This window comes from Dipodomys merriami, unplaced genomic scaffold (assembly GCF_024711535.1).
Source record: "Dipodomys merriami isolate MVZ:Mamm:240054 unplaced genomic scaffold, mDipMer1.0.p SCAF_3, whole genome shotgun sequence".
Classification (NCBI taxonomy): Eukaryota; Metazoa; Chordata; class Mammalia; order Rodentia; family Heteromyidae; genus Dipodomys; species Dipodomys merriami.
Window position 1 is genome coordinate 114,506,593 of NW_027204492.1, and position 16,729 is coordinate 114,523,321.

General features: G+C 39.0%; 1 long non-coding RNA gene across 1 annotated transcript in view; it reads left to right on the top strand.

Annotated features, from left to right (window-relative positions):
- LOC138840492 (uncharacterized) overlaps window positions 1–14,856 on the top strand; it is a 95,027-nt gene extending 80,171 nt beyond the window's left edge. The window contains exon 4 of the long non-coding RNA XR_011376085.1: window positions 14,766–14,856. This is a non-coding gene — a long non-coding RNA (uncharacterized lncRNA). The remainder of the gene's footprint in view (window positions 1–14,765) is intronic.
- Window positions 14,857–16,729: the final 1,873 nt, after the last annotated feature.

Consider the following 16,729-nt stretch of genomic DNA (forward strand, 5'->3'; position numbering starts at 1 on the left):
TGGGCCTGGATCATTCACTGATATGGAGAAATTGGCCAGTCCCAAGAGTCTTAGGGTTAAATAGAAATCTGATTGTGCAGTAATTTCTGTGGAGACCAAAACATGGAATTGAGAATTAGAATCACAATGGTTTAGTTTGAAGATGAAAGATGTGAGACATGATAAGTCTACTTTACCAGATCTAAACTAAAGTTGATATATCCAGGGATAATCTATGGGAAATCTGGCTAAGATTTCAGTTTGGGACAGAATTAGAATAAATAAAACCTCTGGAAAACTGATAAAAATGATTCTTCTCTGAATAATAAAATTAGCTTGGGGGAAGGATAATTGAAAGTGAACCATTTAAATACCAAGGCTTCATAACCAAAGGGAAATGTGAAACATCTGATAAAGTTTACTTTATGCTGATAACCAAGGAAAGAACATTTTGTAATTTAAGGCCTGTATCCCTCTATGGGTTCCTGGTATGCTGAGTAATGGCAGGATAGGGGTGGTTTAGGCAATAAAGGAGTCACATGAAGTAAAAATCATCCACATAGATTCTGAGAGGAAGAAGGGAATTGAGTATCTTTCCAGTCAATAACGGGCTTCAGAGAGAAATCAAAACAGCTAGGAAGAATAAGATACAGTAGGACATACTGTTACATGACTGTAATACCAGCACTCAGAAAGATCATAAGTTTGAGGCCAGCCTGGGACACACAGTAAGACTCTGTGTCAAAAACAAAACAAAAAGAAAAAGATACAAAGAAGAAAGAATATATGAAGAATTACCCTTCTCTAGTTAGCCTGATCCTTCCTAGCCTCTCATTAAAACAGAAGTAAATCTTAGTTATTAGCATTTTCCTGGAAGATGAATGTTTTTTCCATTAAATTCTTTTAATGCTATCCAAAAGTCTTCAGGAATGAAAAATGATACACATTGGTAGGATTAAAGCCTTCAGAAAGTCTAGCAAAAATATTTTTATGTCTCAGATCTTCCAATAACATTCCAGTTTTATCTCAGAATTCTTTTATGTGTAGCAAAGATTTCATTGTATGCTAGTGACTGGAACTTTTTTTAAAGACACTGTATTCACTCAGCTTCTTTTAAAGACACTATATTCACTCAGCTTCTTTTATTGAAAGAAAACTCAGGGTGAATTTACCAAGACTTATAGTTTCAGGAGAGAAAAGCTCTGTGGATATTCCTGATCTGAAAAAAGAAGAATCCCACCAGTGGTAGACATTTGTAGCAAAAAAAAATGTTTATTGATCCCTAAGGTTGGCCCAATCATAGGGCTTCAGATATCTTGCTAACACAAGCATGGGTTCTCTACAGTGGAGGTCTTCCCACTGGCCATTCTGACACCTTAAATGAGACTTATAGCTAGCTGTCCAGGGAGGAACCTGATATGACACGTCTGGCTTCTTTTCATATCCATCCCCTTCTCTGCTACCCTGTTATCTGGAAGAAACTGAGGGTGGCAGAATAGATTTTCAACTGTAGTTCAAAATCTATGTGAGACTACAATAAAAAATGTAAACAAATTTTAATCATTTCTAGAAAATTTTTCTTACCCAGATCCTGTTACACCTGATCTAGGTGGACATGGGTTCATGTTCTATCAGTCCCTGCAGACCTATGTCTGTCTTTCAAAGTTGGGCTAACTGTTTACCCTATGACATCAGCTGACTGCTGAATTCAAGGAAAGTTTGAGTTTGGAGTTTGGCTTTTTGATGCTAGGGTAAAACAACTCATTCTAATTTCATCTCTCAGCGGAACCTAGAGGTTCCTTCCACAAAGCCAACAAAAATGTTAACTGTCTATGCCTCTAGACTGCCAACTTACAGGGTATTTGCTCCTCTTTATTCCCAGGTCTGTCATGGCACCAGGGACAAACTAGATGATCCGCAAAATGCCTTTTACTGCCTTTTCTTTTCTTTTTAAGAATCCCTTTTGCCATTGCCCTTTTGAGACTAGGGGCATCACCTGAGAGTTGTTAGGAATACAACTTTGAAATATACAATATAAGATCAACAACAGTCATCTTGCTGTGCAATAAATCACAAAAGTATGATTATTACTCAAAGTAATGAATATGGTAAATACCCTGATGGGATCATTATACATGTATTAATATATACACACATATATAGTGAAACATCACACTGTACACCTTACTTATATAGATAGATATATAGATATAGATATAGATAGTGTAAGGTTTGCCAAAAGGAAATCACCACATGGTTCAGGAAGAAAAGAGTTTATTTGGGGGAGAGCAAACTGCTTGAGATGGAGGCATGCAGAGAGAGAGGGGAAGGAAAAAGAGAAAACAAAGAGGAGACTTGTGTTGAGCTGGATTATATAGGGAAAGGTGGGAGGCTGGAGCACAGGGATGTGGAAGTGATCTCAGAGCCTTGGGGCAGTCTCACACTGTCCAAGGGAGGTATGACTGGGGCAGTTCAGGAAGTGACCTCAGCAGATGAGGAAGTGACCTCAGAGTCTGGGGTTCTTTGCTGACTCACAGTCAGGTGATAGACAGATGATTACTGGTTTCAGGCCTGTGAAGAGGAAGGGGGGAAAGTGTCAATTTAAAACAAACTTAAAGAGACGTAAACAAAGAAATGCTCATTTTCTTGATTCACCCTTTCTGGGATAAATTTATTGGAGAACCACTGGCCTTAGAGAAAGAGGAGATCAGCAGCTGCTTCTTTCTGCCCCATTGGAGCAAATGATGCAGCCCTAAGTTTTCACCTTTAGACACACCTTAGACATTTTTTACTTAATCTGTACTTCCTCATTAGTTTTCCCAAACCCTGACCACAGTTTGCCCTCTGCCCACTTTAATCAACAAAACAAACCAACAAACCAAAACCCTAAATAGTCAGAAAATCTAACCCAGTGATTTTTTTTTACCTTGCCAGCAGGTTGGAATCACCTAAAGAGCTCTCAAAATAAAAAAGCAAATGGAACTTCAGACCAATTAAATCAGAATCTCTGGGGGTTGTGGCCCTTTGTTGCTGTTGTTTTTAGTACCTAGGGTAATCCCCAGAGCCAACAATCTGATAGAGAATCAACACTCAGGACTCAAGTTGGTAGAGAGAGGCTGCCCTAAATTTTCTGCAGGGGGTGGGTGGGTGGTATGGGAAAGGATGGGAAGGGGAAACAAAGGAGGAGGCAACAATGCTTGATAAGAAATGTACTCATTATCTTGCCCATGTAATTGTAACCCCTCTGTATGATATTTTACAATAAAAAAAAAAGAAAAGAAGCTAAACCCCAATATTGGTATTTTGAGCATAAGGCATTTCTCTCTCCCTGTCTACATATGAGCGTGAAAACAGATGTGTGAGTCACAGTACTAGACAGGTAGCCATGTAGCTGATGACCATCTAAGGTCTCCCAAGAGCAACAGGATATTGTCTACAATACTCTAAGGTGGCAAAGGTCTTCCCATATTTTGTCTTTGGGTCTCAAGATGAAAGAAAATGTATGCATTCTGTAACTACTAACTACCCAGGATTCCTAGTCACAGAAATGCGGAGAGAAGATTCTGGCAAGTAACATATTTACTGGAGAACAAGTTTTCACTTTTAATCAGCATCCAGCCCTTTGTCTTGGCAAGCCAAGTGAGCTGTGGGGCAGGTGAACTAGGTCATTGTTTCTGCTCAATGTTTCAGTGCAAAAGCAGCTTTCCCATCAAAGAATAGGTTTGCAAACCATGCCACTGATCCAGAATAAGCTCTTCAGCTCCTTCCTCAACACTGCCCAGTGGGCATAAATGAATTAAGCTACAGCTTGGGGATATAGATCAGTAATCTCTCAACACTCTCTTGGAAAAGCTTCTGTGCCCTGTCCTGTACCATGGTGGCCAATAAAACTCTTCTCTCCTGTCTTTGTAAGTCTGTAGGACTACAGCCTTACCTCCCACAACCCCACAGAGTTCTGTCATCCATGCATGCACACTGACCACCATCAGGTGTTCCTATGCAATTGACACCATCCATTCCACCAAGGTCTCTAGAGCCTTACCTTCCATGGCCTCTGATCTGAAGCAGCACTTTCTATCCCCATTGCCAGAAAGCCTCACCAGGGCTTCTCTGTGTTCCCTCTGATAATCATAAGCAGAATTCATGAAATTCTTACAATCTACAATATATTCATATATCTTGTTCACATATCTATACTAGACATTTTTCATTTTATCATAATTGTCTATAATTGCTACTCCCTCAATAGACTATAGATTATTTGCAACTTATTTTTATTAAAAAATAAAAAGAGTCAGTCAAGTACATTGATATGCACCCGTAGTTTGGGATACTTGCAAGGCTGAGGTCAGTGTCCCTGAGTTTAAGAGTTCAAGGTCATCCTGAGCAACATAGGAAGACCCCTATGTAAAGATAGAGTTTATATATGATGAACAAGAAAGAGAGAGATGGATAGATTCAGGGCCTCAAAGCACTTAACAACAGTAATAGTGGTATATTGTTTTGATTTAAATATATTCTAAAATCGTCTTGATTGATAGACTGGAGTAAGGTGGAGAAAACTTAAGCCCAAATTAGAGATACACTAAGTATTCAGCAAGTCCATAGAGGTGGAAAGAGGCCATCACAAATGAATGGCATCTTCTGCAAAGGCAGAGGCTGTTAAGCAAAGTTGAAGACATGATCAGTCATCCAGGGCAGCACATCTCCATGAGAATAAAAAGTCACAAATTTCAACTATGTGGAATGGTAAATTTCTAGTGTGACTATACTTTTTTAAAAAGTAAAAAGAATTTGGTGATATTAACTTCAATGATATATTAAAGCCAGCTTATGTAAAATACTGTCAACCTATAATGAACGTAAACATCAACATAGTTGGCATCCCTTCACTTTTTATGTTGGTAGCCTTTAGAATTTCAGGTGAATTTTATGCTTTCTGCCCATTTCTATTCAGACTAGTCACATTCAATCGCCCTATAGATATGTGTGGCTCATGGATATCATATTAGTCAATATAATCTAGAAAAAGTTAAAGCCCTTCTTCTAGGCCTCAGGGTAGGATGAGAGGAAACCAGGTACAAAAGGTCTTGTATGGGTATTCAGACTCAAGAAAACAAAGAAGCCACATTTTGAGAGGTTGAGCAAATCTTCATTAGAAAACTGAGGACTGCAGGTGGAATCTTGTCTCAAAGACCCACAGCCCCCTCGAATACACTTAACACTTGTAGAAAACTGAGACATGAGAGTAGGAGAGGAAAGAAAGAGCAGAGAAACAATATCAACAAACCAGATCAACTCCAATGGAGAGCTAAAGTGGGACACCATGATGACCAGAGGAGCGCCAGGAGACATGAGGCGTGGTGTCATGGTGCCTGAGCTGGTTGGGGCCTAAATAGGGTCCCAATCAGGAGGCAGGGTCATAGGGAGCTTGAGAGTTCATGATCCAAGGCTGGCAGGTCCAGTAATCTATTGTCCATGTCCCTACCCCTGCCTCTAGGAATTCAGGAATGCGTATCACCTGGGAGATAGGACTTGACTTTCCTCCACCATTAAGACAAGATGGCACCAGTTAAACCTAATTCTCTATTATCACCAGAGGCCAAGATGGCACCAGTTAGACCCAATATTATTATTTCAAAGGTTTCTCAGAGGTAAAGACTGCCATTAATAAGGAGCTTGGGGTGCCCTGGGGCTCAGATCTATGGGCACTTGGGGCCAGATTTGGGCCCTAAGAGGGCCAACAGAATTAGAGGGGACAGACTAGAGATTCCACATATTCTAAATAGCAAAACAGCCTTTTTAATGAGCCCTCCCCATTTGATGTTGATTTTATACCACTCATTTTCATTAACTGTGTGTTATTATGGGAGAATAACTTTCAAGTATTGCAGATAAATGAGCTGTCTGGAAAATTATGAGAGGCTCATTAATCCCATTGAAGGACTAAATCTGAGGAAATAGATAATTTCTCCTCAAAAATCCCATTAGAAGCAGTATATAAGAGTTTCTAGTAGCAGAATGAGTAGTGACAGAGCAACTTGAAAACAAGAGGTAAGGCAGACCCAAACTTTTATGTGCAACAAGAAAAGTAACCTTGAACACTGAGTTCTCTGGAAAATGAAAGGAAATAGCAATCTCTCAAGATTTTTTCAAAAAACCTATTGCAAAATAACTAGTGTGAAAGCCTTTTAAGGAAAATGCTGTGCATTTAGGTCCTTTAAATTCCTCCCTGTGGTTCTTTCCTAACAAATAATGGAGGTATGTGGGGAAAGGAGGAGCCAGGGAAAGCAAGCAGAAAACAAATAGAGTGACAGGGATCGGATCTGGGGACTGACCACAAACAGGGTAGGGAGACCCTTACTCAGGAGACCTTTTCAAAGAAGAAGAATAGAAAGACTTATTGTTCCTGCAGAACTGTAATAAAACACTCTGCAAACTCTGCCCCTTAGCTCTGACTAACAGATTTATTCAAGAATGGGTAAATTCTTAGAATGTGGAAAAAAATATATGTACAAATGGACAGTTTAGATGGATTTCATTGTTTAAGAAAAGTCACCCAATAAAACACTACTGTTGGGCTGGGAAGGTAGCTCAGTGGTAAAGCGCTTGCCTTGCATACATGAGGCCCTGGGTTCGATTCCTCAGCACCACATAAGCAAAAAGAAAAAAGCCGGAAGTGGTGCTGTGGCTCAAGTGGTAGAGCGCTAGCCTTGAGCTGAAGAGCTAAGGGACAGTGCTCAGGCCCAGAGTTCAGGCCCTACAACCGGACCCCCCCCCCAAAAAAAAACACTACTGTTCTAGGTCCTAAACCATCCTTTTGCATTTCTAGCTAATAATCACAAAACATTTTTGTTAAAAAAACTATCAAAATATGGAATGACTGAGTATTTTTAGTGATGGAAACTTTTAAAAAATATTATTGTCAAGGTGATTACAGAGGGGTTATAATTACATAAGTAAAGTAGTGGTTACATTTATTGTCCATCTTGTTACCCCTTCCCTCATTTTTCTTCCTCTTTCCCTCATCTCTAATCCCCCCCAAGTTGTACAGATCATTTCCAACATATTCTCTTATGAGTATCGCTGTTGCATAGGTTCCCCATTTGTCCTTAGTGTCACCATTCTGTTGTTCCCCTTCCCTTGCCTAGTTCAGATAAATATATATACAATATATCCAGGGTACCAAAATTGAACACAGTAACAACAGGGGATAAACCATAGTGGGGAAAAACACAAAAGAAAAAGGAAATCTCATAGTACATTGAGAACAACAAAAACAAAGAAAAACCTCTTGTGTCCATGTCTTGGAGTTCATTTCACTTAGTATCATCATATATAATCATATGTACATAGCTATTGAGCTATTCTGCTCATCTGCTAAGATTATCCTAGATGTATACTAATTATTACAAATAAGGGAGACCATGGGATCTATGTTTCTTTGGGTCTGGCTTACTTCACTTAATATGATTTTTCCAAGTCCTTCCATTTCTTTACAAATGGGGCAATGTCATTCTTTCTGATGGAAGCAGAGAATACCACATTTTCTTGATCCATTCCTCTTCTGAGGGGCATCAGGTTTGGTTCTATATCTTAGCTATGGTAAATAATGCTGTGATAAACATTGTGCTGGTAGTTTTAGTGGGGCCTTGTTTGTGACCATTTGGATAAATGCCCAGAAATGGGATTGCTGGTTCATAGGGGAGCTCTATGTGTAGTCCTTTGGGGAATATGATGGAGACTTTTTATGTGTGCCAGTCCTAGGGCTTGAAATCAGGGCCTGGAGGCTGTCCTTGAGCTTCTTTTGCTCAAGGATAGCATTATACCACTTGAGGCACAGTACCATTTCTGTGGCTTTTTCTGCATGGTTTATTGAGATAAGATCTCATGGACTTTCCTTCCTAGGCTGGCTTCAAACCTGAAATCTTCAGCTCTCAGCCTCCTGAGTAACTAAGACTACAGGTGTGAGCCACCAGCACCCAGCTAGAGACTTTTAATTTATGTGCCTATTTGGTCATGTATTTCAAACTAAACCATAAAACTTCCATCAGAGTTGAAATCTGAGTGATTTAGAGCAACACTGTCTATGTTAACCTGATTCTTTCCTCTCTCTCTCTCTTTCTAGTTTTCAGTGTGTGTGTGTGTGTGTGTGTGTGTGTGTGTGTGTGTGTGTGTGTGTGTGTGTGTGTGTGTGTGTGTGTGTCCTGGAGACTGAATCCAGGGCCTTGCATTTGGTAAGCATGAGCTCTACCCACTTAGCTACGCCCCCAAACCTATCTATTTTCTTGAGACACTTAATTTAGAGCCAGATAAATATAAAAGACCAGACCAGTGTAAACAGCAGCCCAAAAGCCAATACTATAACAAAGAACCAAACCTGTTTTATAATATCTTCAAATAATGAGATGACTGAAGTTAGAAAAGGCCACTTAAATATATTAAGCAATTGAAAAACACATAGTTAATAATAAAGAATTTTGTCAGATAACAAGCCAGAAATCAAATAGGCTGGCTGACCTAGTGGAACTTAATTAAATAAAAACATGAAATGATCTCCTACTTTTTGAGAGGGAAAATAAAGAGACTCATTTGTAAAAACTAGTCAGGGTCATAAGTATATAGGGCCCCAGCTGTTCAAATATTTTGTTGCCAAAAAAATTTACAGTAAGTCCTGTGGTCCTCATGGAGACAAAAGGCTCTCTTGGGGTTCATATTGGTACTCACTGGGCATCTGGACTGCACCATCCCCATTTTTTTAGAAAATAGCTGTGCCTTTGAGGTAGATACAAGTCCATTTGATTGTTTATGCTTTTATTATTTCAAAAAAGCAATTTTTTTCTAACTGATAGTCTGGGAGATGTTAGGTTAGTTCTGTTGCCCATCATCTGGCCCTCTGCTCAGGTCTGCTTTCACTGCATGCCAACAACACCTTCCACCAGGACCTTACCAGGAAGGTCAGAGGCCACAAACACTATTAATATTTTCCAATTCCTCTGGTAATTAATTGTTGGGGGAAAGCTTTCCTGGGCCTCTGATTCCTGAGGGAAAGTTAATAGTGTCACTTGCCAGTCAGGTACTGGTGGTTCACACCTATAAGCCTCGCTACACAGAAGGCTAAGACCTGGAGGCTCACAATTCAAAGCCAAATTTGGCAGAAAACTCTCCTGAATTGCACTCATTAATTGAGTGCAATGTATTACTTCTTAAGTATTTGTATTACTTTGTATTACTTCTTAAAGTTAATAATAATAATAATAATAACTACAACAACAATAAGAGTCTCCATCTTCATCTCCAATTGACCAGCAAAATGCCAGACTACAGGCAAATGCAAGGCCTTGAGTTCAAACTCCAATAATACTATAATGAAGAAAGAAGGGAAGAAACAGAAAGGAAGGAAAGAAGGAAGGACGGAAGGCAGGAAGGAAGGAAGGACGGAAGGAAGGAAGGAAGGAAGAAAGGAAAAGAAAGAGAAAGAAGGAAGGAAAAAAGGACAAAAGGAAGGAAGAAAGAGAAAGGAAATGAAAGGAAAAGAGAAAAAAGAAAATGACACTTTGAAAAGAGTTGTACATGTAGGAGCTAACCATGGCAGGCAGATATGTGTAGCCATTCTAATCCTTCTATGAGTTGCTGTTAACAGTTGTAGTTTCACAGCCTACACTATTTTTGTGTGTGCTGCTACTATTAAAAGGCCTGCCTCTATAGATGGACTGTCATCTCAAAGCTCTACAACCCAGAACAGAGCTTACACTTTGAAAGCTTGTAAACACAAAGACCACATGCTTGAGTAGGGGCTAAGCAAAATGATACCTTATTAGGATATGATCAGGTACAAGCTCAGGTACCAGCAGAATTTTTCCATCTAGGGATGATATGGCTCAACCTTCTACTTAGAGGCTACTCAGAGGCAGGTGATTCAAGCCATTTAGGGAGGTAATCAAGGCAGAATCAGACAGAGCATTCTCCATGCAAAGCTTTCCTAAGGCTATGACATCTGCATTTCTCTGAAGCAGAGCCCTCCTAGCTCACCTTGAGCTAGGCATCTGCATTCAATGAATGGCCTCTCACCTTTAGGCTTTTCAGCACTGGGTGGACTCAGCCTCCTCACTTCCTACTAGTCTTAAATACAGGTACTCATGCTCTTGCTCAGCTTGCTTGCTCATAGCTTTTGCTCTACTCCTTCATTTTAATTGTTTTTCAGATAGGGTCTCATATTTTTGCTCAGCTCAACCTGGAGTGAGGTCTTAATCTTTACCTTTCTGTATCTGGGACTGCAAACATATGCAGTAGTATATTAATACTACCATGTCTAGTTTGTTTATGAGGTGGAGTCTTGCTAACATTTTGGCTGGACTGGCTATGAATGAATGATCCTTCTAATCTTTTTCACAAGAAGTTGAATTTAAAGATGTAGATCACCATGCTTGACCACAAAACACCATTTTCCAACAAGATAAAATTGTGTCTAAGATCCAAGATTGTATCCAATTCATTAGTATTAAGCTAATAAGAGGATAAAGATGTTTCAAAATATGTATGAATCAAGCGGAAAAGGTCAGATAATGTGATGTCAGGAAAATGAACCCTTAGATGTGTATTTTAATGTTTTTTTCTTTCATGCATGTGTTTCTAACGCATTTATAAGATTATCTCTTTGTTGCTTTGTATGTCCCTCCCCCACAGTATAACCCCTGCTTTCACTATATTTGATGTCAGTATAACTTGTGGAGGAGATGGGGAAAAACCAGTTGTTTAAGGATACAGGTGGACCTGTTGCAACAATGAGAAGTACAAGTTGTCATGTCCAAAACGAGCTTTACAACGTCGGGGGGGGGGGGGGGAAGGAGAAGGATTGGGATTGGGGGGGAGGGGGGAGGCTGGGAAGGGATGTGAAGGGTAAACAAAGGAGGAGGCTGCAATGCTTGGTAAGAAATGTACGCATTATCCTGCCCATGTAATTGTAACTCCTCTGTACAGTGTGTTCACAAATAAAATAAAATAAAATTTAAAAAAAAAAGAAAAAAAAGAAAAAACAAAAACCTTGGAAGAACATGTATTCATAGGCACTAGTAAAAGAAGACTGTTCAAACAAGATTGCTCAGCCACATACAAAAATGCTTTTTGTCTTCCAGGGCAATAAAACTATAATCTTTGCGGGTATCTTCTCTACCTGTCAGAAATGATTTGCATTTCTACCAAAGAAAGTATATAGAACTTAAAATGTAATCTTCTGAATTTGGAATCCTTAACAAATAATTACTAGCCAGGCAAACAGCTGTAGTCTTACAGATAATGGTATAGCCATGAGGTTAGCCAACACACAATCAAGACATTAAAAGAATATCCTGCACTCTGCTAGTTTTATTTCTTGGGCTTTGATCATTTTTTCTTAGTACTTTATCTAATAATCTTTATTTTGATTTATAACAAAGTCAATAGGTTGAATCTTCTTACTTCATCATGTGAAAGCTGTACCCACCAGAAATTCAAATAATTTCGATGTATTCAGGGACTCAGGATAGATGGCAAGTGGGCGTGAAGCAAAACTAGGAACAACGTAAGCTATTTTTTTCCTTTTAAACAGACTGTGCCTCTGGGATCAATGTTCCCATCAAAATCTGATCATTGAGTTTGTGAAGCAGCCTATTAACTGCATTTGAGTTCAAACACCACACTTTGCTAATGGGAGAATGCACATACTCATTTTTTCCCCACAGATAAGGGTCTCTTGGTGTCTCTCATGTTAATTATATAATTGTGTAATGAATTTTCATTTTCACTGGGTCAGAGATTAGTTGGAAAAGAAAGAGAACCAAGGAAACTAAAGTGAAAAGCTGAGCTCGGAGCCAGGCTCAGGAGGAGTTGCAATGGAGGCATGGCTGGGAAAAGATGGGAGGAGTGAGTTAAAGGCTGTGAGCTCCCAGGAAGAAGTGTGACCTTGGGCAGCTGGAGGAAGGCCTTTGGGAAAGGAAAGGAAAGGCCCTCACCACGTGGAGTTAAGACCATGAGAAGTAACATATTCAGAAGGAAGAGAGCTATGCAGAGAGCTAGGGCAGTCTGGACACAAAGCTTCGCTTTAAGAACTTGTAGGGAAAAAAATGCCTATAAAGTAGTAACATTGGCAAGAGTCCAGGGTGATGGAAGAAGCCCACCCTGGCCTTGGAGGGGAATTATATCTCTGAACTATTTTAGAATTGCTGGTGCATGGTGATAATAAAAAAAAAAGCGGACTGGCTCTGTTTCATTATTGTGTACAAATAAAGACCACCCACAAGAGAACTGAAGCCTTTATTCACTCAGAGCCACTAGTTATCATCACTTGTCTTTGGCAGACGCTCCAAGATAGAAAGAGGAATGGGAAAGCTTTATAATGGAAAAAAGGAAGTTGTCAAGGGTGTTCCAGCTGGAGGCTGCTGAAGCAGGGTAATTAGATTGAGGCTCTTCTGTGATTGATTAGATCTAGACTTCTGTGGTCTTGAGCTGGAAACATGGGCAAGATCTAGAGATACAGGCCTTACTGATCAAGTTCTGACCATTCTGGACAAACAGTGTTAATCACAAGTCTGTCATTCTATACAGTCTGTCCATGTGCACTTGTCTATTTAGTTTCTCAATTGTTTCTAGATTTTCTGATTGCATCTCTTTATTGGTTGGACCCTAGCAGATAGCTCACTTGGTATGATGTGGCTGTACAGAGATCTGGCTGTAGTTATATAAAAGGGAAACCAGATTTAACCGGTAGTCACATATGGGTTATCCTGGCCATACGACATTCAGCTTGTGAAATAATACCATCTGGGTTTTGATGATGTATTGACTGAACCACAGTTAATCAGTTTTTTGTACACACTTCTTACAACTCTAACTTTTAAACTTGGCTGAGCATTACTGTTGCAATCATAATCCATTAAAGAAGAATCTCTGAATATGGTATTAGTAACTTCAAAAAATTCTGCAGGTGGTTGTATTATGTAGAAAGTTTGGAATGAGTGCTCTAATCCTTGCTACTCAAAAGTGTGCCTCCAGCAAGGAACAATGGTTGTAATCTTTGCTACCTGAGAGTCAGAGACCTGGAAATTACAGTTTGAGAACAATCTGGTAAAAAAAAAGTTTGGAACATTCCATGTTAGTGACAATGACATGGCACAATGGCATGTGCCTGTCATCCTAGGTATGGGTGAAGCACAATGGTTAGGCAAGAAAGTGTGTACATGTCATTCTAGTGACTTAGGGAAGCACAAATAGGGGGATTAAAGTCTGCTCCAAAGGGTCATAAAGTAAAACCCTATCTTAAAAAATAATCACCACATAATAGATAGCACACTTAGTAGAGAACCTGACTAACAAGTGAAAAAACCATTTTCAAATTCCAGTACCACCACCACCACCAAAAAAAAAAAAGTGCTCCCCAGTGTAGGTCTTCCTGGAAATGCCACTTTTCTCAGTGCAAGTCTGTACACAAATCTGCACATAGACTCTCCCCTCCCACCCCAGTTTTTCATGCAAGACCTCATGTACCCTACTCTAGAAGTCGCTACCCAGCACCTGTGTTGCCCAGGTGACTGGCACACCTGGGAGCAGTTACCTCCTCTTTCACTGAGGTCACATCTGGATGGCCCCCACACGCTTCCTTCAGGCCATGAGAGATTCTCACACTCTGAGGTAATGTCCACATCGTCCACATTCACCGTGGCCACTCTTCCTCCCTGCCCTCTCCACACTTAACCGATTAAATCAACCAACCAAGCCACAGGACAACCAAACACCACAAACAAACCAGAAACTCCACCACCAAGAGACTGGTTACAGACACTTGGGAGACACAAGATCCACCCCCACCACCCCCGAGAAGAACTTTTTTCTACCTATTTTTTTTAAACTGTTGTCTATTTTTTTCATTTTTATTTTAGGTTTGTTTTTTGTTTTGTTGTTGTTTCTTTTTTAAAAAAATATTCTCTATACTCTTTTCCCTTTTGGTCCTTTTAGGTTTCTTTTTTGTCTTACTTAATTGCTGTGCTATTCATCCCCAGATATATACTTATTTTTGATTATTAGACCTTATCCTTCATTGTGTGCATATTTAATTCAGATATTGATTACTCAATTCACAAACTCCCAACCTTAGCACCATTAATTGTAGAATCATTTCTTTATACTTATATAATTTTTAAGTGTTTCATTTTAAATTTTTTATTATTTTTATTTTTATTTTTCTTTATCTCTCTTCTTTCCTGCTATCCCTGCCCTATCTCTGAATCTCTCTCTCTCACTTTCCCTTCCTACATCCTTCCAATCTTATTTTCTCCTCACAAATGACCCTTCCTTGAGTTTTCTTAGTCCATTGATCCCTAGCTGTTTGTTATTGAACTAGATTGTATCTGTACCCATTTTTATTAGGTCAAACAATCTGTGCAACTACAGGGCTCTGGTTGATGCTTGCCTTAAAATAGTGTTCTAGTTCAGAATCGAGTTGGCTATCATACCCAAATGGCAGAACAAGCAGAAACACAAGAAAAATGGCAAGTCCAGGTATCTCAACTCCTGCTCATGACAATCAGGCAAAAGAGCAGTCAATGAATAATCCAGAGGAAAGTTCCTAAAATGCTCTACAAACACTACTGGTAAACATGCTGAATGAAAAGCATAGTAACTTCTTTTCAGCAGACCTAATTAAGTCTTGCATAATGGTGCTGAAACCAGGCTTTGATTCAGGAATGCAGAATTCCCTACACTTTTCTTTTTCTGAGTGCTAATTCACACCCTAACCACCCCTTTTTTCACAGACTGAACTAATGTAGGAACTCCATGCCAGACTTCCCACATTCACCATTGCCTGGCCCTGCATCTATGCTACACTGATCTCATACCATTTCTCTGCTTCTGGTGAGTATTCTATTCTACAAGTCTCTGACACACACACACTCTTTCCGTAGATGTGGTACCATGCCAGAGAGCTCCTACAGCTTCAGATGGTCACTTTCCCTTTTGGGGAGGCTGGACTCTAAGGTTTGAACCTTGCTCTAAAGAGACTAGGGTAGACAGGGATGCCTTCTATCAGGGAACCTCTTTAACACTCATCAGACTCCCTCCTGTGTTTCCAATGGGTCCTCGCAGTTACACCTGAGCCAGGACACCCTTTTGGGATGCCTCTTGCACTCTCTAGATGTACTTTCCCTTAAGGACTCTATACAGCCAAAATGCCTTATTTTCTATGGCAATAAGGCCTGGTAGAAGTATAAACTAGATTATCAGTCTCAATGATCCCAAGATGGGACTTTTGATTATAATAATCTCAGAGATTTGGACAATGTTTGCTGTTGCAATGGTAAATGGCCAGAAGTTCTGTGCTTCAGACATAACTACACCTAACACGCAGCCCTGGAAAATTCTGTATTAATGGAAGCTGTTACCTTGGATACACCTCTCACCTGCTAAATCAGAATCCTTGTTATAATTAAATCCCATCACATGCATTCATGTGTGGGAAGCACTGCTTCAATGTTTACTTGCTGTGGCTTTTCCATGAGAAGTAGAAACATGAGAACTATTTTCTTTGTAGCTCAAAGAATAGATAACATCTCCTTTCCTTCACCTTTTTAGTTGACTGTATTTGCTAGAGGTGATGTATAGACTTTGCCAAGATATTGCTACCTCACACCTTCTACTAGAGAAACTAAGCGATTTTTCACCAGAGCTAGATATTTTGACATTAAAATGCTTATCAAAATTCTCAGAAATTTCAGGGGGGAGAAAAATAATTCTACTTTTTCCTAGGAAAATCAGTTTATCTTGAAAAGTAAAAGGACCTTCCAAGAAGTTATACAAACCCTTGAAATTAGTCCAATAAAATAGTGTCAACAAAAAGACCTCTGATTTAATAGTATTTCATAAGAGAAGGATTTAGGGTGAAATTAAATAGTAATAAGGAAGTATTTACATTTCTATACTTGAAAGAGCTAAGACTAAGATATTCTTAGTTTGAAAGTGAGGTTTAGATTAAAATAAATCAGGGAAGGCATGGAGATTTCTCCAGATCTCTGTATAAACAAAACAAAGATTGAGACTTCCTATTACATCTCATACAGACTGAAAGTCTACTTCTAATAAACAAGCTAAAATGTAAGGATAGGTTGCAAGAAAATAACAGAAGATGCCAATTCAAATTCATCAGAAGAAATAAACAAGATGTGGTAAGTAGGAAAGTTAATATAGCAGATTCTGTAAATGTATATATGCCTTCCTTCCTTCTTAGCTTCCTTAAAAGACTTATGACTGTATAAAGCAATAATTATAATTACAGTCTATTAGGTTTCTAATATATATATATATAAATAGATAGATAGTATACATATAGCAACAATAACACAAAATAGGGGTAGAGAATGGAGTTATCTAGGAATAGTTTTTGTAACTTACTGTAAATGCATAAGTATATTAGAAGTGCATAATAATAAACGGAGATATGTATTGTAAGCCCTAGGTGAACAACTAAGAAACAAACACTTAAAATTAAAGGAATTAAAATGATACACCAGAAAGATGCAATGGAAAGCACTGAGGAACACAGGAACAAAAAGTATTTGAGATGTGTAAAAAGCAAACAAAACAAAATGGTAGATGAAAATCAAATCAATAAAAACTGAAACGTAAATGGATCAAACAATCCAATTTAAAGGTAGTGATTGTCAGACTGGATAAAGAGAACAACTATACAATATCCACAAGAGTCATACTTTATATTCAATAT